The following is a 6,089-nucleotide window of genomic DNA, read 5'->3' on the forward strand; positions in this document are numbered from 1 at the left end:
GTTGAAATCTTGAGTGCAACTGGCCTTTGAGCCTACTCGTGCTCACCATCCCACAGGACGGATCAGGCTCCAACTTCAACGCACAATGACTCAGCTAACCAAATTCATCCACCGCACCAAGCACAAACGGGCAGGAGTGAAGGAACCAGACATCATCCGACTTAAGCTTTTCTCATAAGGCACATTATGTACGGCACACCTTACCTGTCTCTCAAGCTAGCCGAACGGCGAACATTCTGTACTTGTGACATGACGCCATAATATCGATCACTGCAGGTGAACAGGGTATGCCTTTTCGTATGCTGTGAATGATCTCGTGGCACCTTGTCACAAGCACAGACACTTACGCACAGAATAGTAATAGAAGTAAAACGAGAACAAAGCAACAAACGTGAACAAAGAATTGCAAGCCTTATTTCGGAAAGTAGGGTACCCTGGCACAGAAGACGACAGCTTATCTGAAACCAGGTAACCGGTATCGACAACAATGAACCGCAGGAGTACAGTATTATGATTTGTATTAGCTGCTATGTAATTATTTTTGGTCATCCTAAGCGGTTTTTTGATCCGGTTTTTTGACAAAAAAGGTTTTTTGATCCTCTGCTACCTCGTTCGGCTCCTTCCCACCGTGAATTGTCACCGCTCATTTCATTTTGCATATCCCAGGTGGCCCCACCGATTCAAGATCAGCTTGCCCGTCCATAATGGCCGCCATTTTGCCATAGTCAAAGATCGATATTATGTATTTGCAGAATAAACAGGTATCTACTGTTGTTGTTCCCAGTGCCAAACAAAATAGACCACAAAATGCGACCTCCGTGTGAAGTTTGAGCGCGAACAGAGCAGCGATACGCTCAGGAAAGTTTCATTTCCCGAGTGTATTTTCATTTCATACGCTCAGGAAGTGTTCCATTTATCGATGTAACACATGTCCTGGTGCTGAGTCTATGCTGCTGAGGGCATCGTCAAGTTTCTACTGCTGCGGACAGATGAGGAAAGGGAATTGATGAAAAGAAGACGGTTTTTGAAAAGTGAATACTATGATAATTCCAAGGCTTGAAGTTTGTATATGGGCTTGCTCTTGTGACAGCGTGAAGCACAATAACGTCGTTTTTATAAGTGGGCACGAAATTTAGACGAAATATCAGAAGGGAAGATATTGAAGTAGGATGTTTTATCTCAATATCTGATTAATATGTGAAATCCTGGATGACAAATATGACACATCAAACCGACGCCTTGATGAGACCGAACTGAGAATATACAACCCTCATCCGCATCGACCGCTTCTTACGAGCTGCCAGCAGTTGACGGACACTCACGCGCGTACACGGTGAGTGTCAGGCGACTGTCGTAGCACCCTCCTTTTTTTGGATGGACGAACATGTGACTGTTGGCTTAGCGCTCGTGTGCCTGCCATGGCATGAAGGTCGGGAAAATTATTTTTTCACTGATACTAGTGCACTCCACCAAAACGACGAGAAAAACCCTGATGGTTTGCCCGAATGATAAAACAGGTCCGAATGAAAAAACTGGAGTCATATTTCGGCACCCTCAGCAACGTACTCGCGACCAAGCTTGCTTTCGTCAAATAGCGTTGCAGGCGCACTCAAATTTTATGACGTAAATCAGAGGTGCCAGGCATACATTTCACTTCAAATTATCGTGTAAAAGGTATTGCATGTGAAAATACAGAAGGTCCCACAACTATATTGCGGTAGAGGGCATTCAAGGTAACTTCAGAGTGCTTCAGACATTCATTTAATAGTAAGAGCCTCAATATCTGAGACGAAAAATCCTCTGAGATGGAAAGTCCAATCGAGCCTGAATGACCACCGAGACGGAATATCCACTATTGGACCTTTCGTCTCGTTGGACCTTTAGATGGTGAATCCACTGAAACAAAGCTAACGTAATGACTTGCATAGTTTCAGTGTTGGAATACTGAGTTCGCAACCAATTTTACAAATTAATTGTGAAACTGCCACACTTCTACTGCACTATTGTTAGTCACAACAGTTACCAAGGCCTGAAAGGAACTTTACATTTTTTTGTGTGTGTCAGCAGCAGCTGAAAATACCTTGCTGTAAACAAACTTTGTACCAAACATTATGCTTGCATTATGGCGCATACAGTTGGGATGTTTCGTTGCCGCTGCTGTACATCACTTCACATTAATCAGGCAGAGTTAGAATGACAGCAAGCATACCCCACATTTTTTTTATTGCGATAGTATGCCCATTGGCATAAATACTATGTCACAGGTATGTAAAACAAAATATATAATATAAAATCAGCAAATGTACAAAAAGGCCATTAACTGCGAAAGTAAAATTAGAATTCAATAAGTACACTTGAAACAAAAGAAAAAACAATATTTTTATGCACAAAAGTGCAATAAAAGCAATATCTTGCAGGTAGGTAGTTTATTGTTTATGTGACCGACTTCTTGTTTGTACCTGTAATTCTGCCTTAACAGTGTGAAGCATTCATTATGTCTGTCTAAGATGTAGCTTATAAGCCACTTAATTGCTCTCAGCAATGCTACAGATCTGGGAGACAGGATAGTTAAGCAGACACCAATTTATTTGAGAGCAGGCCTCAGGTACGTGTCGGTGTACAAACATTCAAATAACACACTGAAAGACAAACTAATATATACACAGGTAAACAATCCAATGTGGAGTAATATGGAAATCAAAGAATACAAGACCACTCGCACTTTGTTGTACAGATACCAGGACACTGCACCTCTGTGCAATTAAAACTCACGGGCTTTGCACAAAGCCTCCACAAAAATTGTTACAGGCGTTAACGATTGCAAAAGGGTGATATGTTAACGATTGCGCGCCGCAATCGCAAACGGATACGCCTCGTTACACGACAGTTAACGTGCCCACTAACGCAATGGGCGCGCTAAAGTGGTGCTTTCCGCTGCACTAAAACTCTCTGTACAGTGACGACTGCCTCATCGTCGACTCGTGGAACCTTGTCTCGTTGTCCGAAAGGTAGCCACGAACAACGGCTGCGATCCGAGACGTCAGTGACCGCTTTCCACTCGCACTTTTGACATAGTGGGCCTTGAGCACCCTGTTTTGGGCTTCAATGCCGTTATTTGTCGTTAGAACAACGTCAAATTCAAGCCTGTGAAACATTACCCACAGCTCCTTCAGACTTAGCCACACCGCTTCAAAGTAGCTGCGAAATTTCTCGTTGTTCCAGTACTCTGAGCTAGAAGCAAGAACAGGTAAGGTTAATAACTACTACATGTGGGCGTCAGCTTCCCGGCGCGCAAGGCCAGCCGCGCACTCGGAACGATCGACCGCCAGGCACGAACGCGACGCCCGAAACCACGAAACGACGGAAACAAGGGGAAAATAGCTCTCCCTCACTCTCGCTCGCCTATTTACCTGACAGAAACGTTTGCAGATCGACGCTGCACTTGTTTTAAATAACCGCCCTTGACACCAAACGCGGATAGCACCGAACCGACAAACGCCGACGCCAACGTAGAGAAAAAGCGCACGGCACGATTTGTTTTGGGTTAAACAAGAAAGTGACGAAACGATCTTTTTCACGTGACGTTTGGTCTTGACGTCACGACCTTTATGATCACGTGACAGGAGCGCGAGGGGGTGTCATAGAAATCGTGTGTGAAATGAGGCTCACCCAGGAAAGAATACCTTTTCTTTCCTCCATGCCTCCTTGGCTTGGTCAGCCATATGGCTTCTTTTTCGTCTTGAGGCCAAAATCAATAAAAACGGGTAACAGATTGTATTTTTGTTCATCTTGCATGAAGCTTCTAAATAATCTCTGACAAATACATCTTTCTGGAGCTTTAATTTTACAATAATAAAACAATTCCATTAATATTCTGCAGTAATATTGCTGCATTTTTGCAGCAAGAGGCAACTTTTCAGCCTGTCCGTAAGCCATGCCAAAGACAAGTGGAACGTGCCTTCCCGGTACATGACGGAACGCTTGCTGAAGCGCGGCTCCCCTAGACAGTGACGCCAGATTTCCTTGTGTATTAGTATGAAACTCTACAGGCACATGACGCCCTGACGTCACTATTTCTGTCCGACGCACGCTCGCCGCACTGTAATCACCATACGCGTGCGCACGTATAGGGGCTGAGTCCCTACACTGTAAAAGCTTGATTGCACTAAAAAAATTTCAAAAACTTTTCCAAGGGAACCAGGGGTTCATCACATAGTGGTAAAACGGTGCAATGGAACGTAAAATTTAGAAAAGTGGGAGAGAAAATTCACGACGCTAGTTTTCGTAACTAGGACACTTTACAAGTTGTAAGGTATTATTTAAGGTACTTCCCACATAGCTCACATTCTGGAGGATCTTCTCCTAGCAATAGGAAGTTGTGGGTCAAGCGCGTGTGCCCAATTCTTAGGCGATATAACACCCCTCTACAAATCTTTCTTTATGTCTGCAGCTCTGCCTCTCTCGCAGGTGTGGCTTCACAAGGTGGAGCTCGTTTTCATTCAGTTCTGTACATTCCGACTGCCACTCCTTCGTTATTGTTGATAATTTTAGTCTCCTTCTGTAATCCTGGTAGGGTAAACGAGTTTCCGTCACCTCGAGCTCCTTTGTCCGGGCTGCGAGGTCATCTGCCTTTTCATTGCTGTCAATTCTTACGTGACTCGGTACCCACCACGTCTAAGTGATTTTTGCCACAGAGAGTTGGTGGAGCACTTGTTCAACAAGCAGATTTTTGGTTTTGTTTCCTGAACACATGGCTGCTAGTGCGCTGGGAGAGTGTCCTTTCAGTGCATACTTTCTGAAAAAAGCTGTATGGCAGGCAGTTCGGCAGCGAAGATACTAACATCAGGTCTGAGCCGTTTGCATTCTTCGCAATGAGGTCGAATTGCAGCTGTTCCCACATGCCTTTCTTCTTTAGAGCCATCTGTGAAGCAGGTATATAATTACATCCCGCATACCTGAACTGGAGATCTAAGAACTCTTGCGGCAGTAGTTCCTTTGGGGTGTTGTGCTGATTGTACTTGAGCAAGGAAAAGTCACACTGTGGTTTACGGTATTCCCATGGAGCATACTCGTTCTGTAGGTGACCAGCATGGTATCATAAAAGTCAAGGGCTTCATTAAGAATGCGGTACCTGAAAAACATGGTTGGAATAGTCCAAAGCTTGTTGCTAAAAAGAGTTTTAAAGCAAGGTTTCAAAAAGAGCTGTCGACAAGGGTGTGTGTAGGAAAGAATTCTCATTATGTACATGTTTCCAAGGAGTATTTATTCTCAGTTTGTTTAGTGGCCATTGATTGGTTTCTGTGTACAGGCTTTGTACTGCAGATGTCCGGAAAGTGTCTGTGCTTATTCTCAAGCCGAAGTTGTGAATGGGGTCGAGAGCATTGAGAAAAGTTTTGCGAACAGATCCATAGATGAAACAGCCATAATCAAACTGGGAACGAATTAGACTGTTGTACAGCCACAAAAGTCAGGTACGATCAGAGCCTCAGGTTCTATAGGATAGATGTTTTAAAACATTGATTTCAGACATTTTTGGTTTAGATAATTAACGTGGCTAATGTTAACTTTTCGTCAGATATTAAACCAAGAAATTTGGGCTCAGATCGAAAAGGGATTTGGGTCAATTCAATGCACAGTTGTGGAGATCTAACACAATCCCTCCGTGCTGACTGGAAGGCACATGACCTTTTTTTCTGCACAAAAGTTATATCCATTTTCCTCAGCCCACTGAATTAGACGGTTTGTGCCTATTTGCAGTTTTCTTTCACAGGATGCCAAGTTGCCCGAGGAAAAGCTGATCTGAATATCGTCCGCATAAAGCGAGTACACCAAAGATTTTGGTATTACCTGTGCAACTGATACCCCTGTCAAGCGTGCCAATTTAAGTGCACCTACACGGAGTGCACTCGGCTAAAATGTCATTCGGCAGCAGCTAAACGGCAAACGCGAATGACACTTTACAAGGAACGCACTTTAAGCTGAGTGTGGTCTTCAAACACACTTTACCGGGGCCAGCTCGCCGAGTGAGTAATCTCGTGAACAGGAGTCCGAAAATCGGAAAAATTACCCTAAAACCGCGAGCGTTTAGA

Source organism: Haemaphysalis longicornis, unplaced genomic scaffold (genome assembly GCF_048455015.1).
Source record: "Haemaphysalis longicornis isolate Haplotype H1 unplaced genomic scaffold, Haemaphysalis longicornis Haplotype H1 scaffold_2, whole genome shotgun sequence".
NCBI lineage: Eukaryota > Metazoa > Arthropoda > Arachnida > Ixodida > Ixodidae > Haemaphysalis > Haemaphysalis longicornis.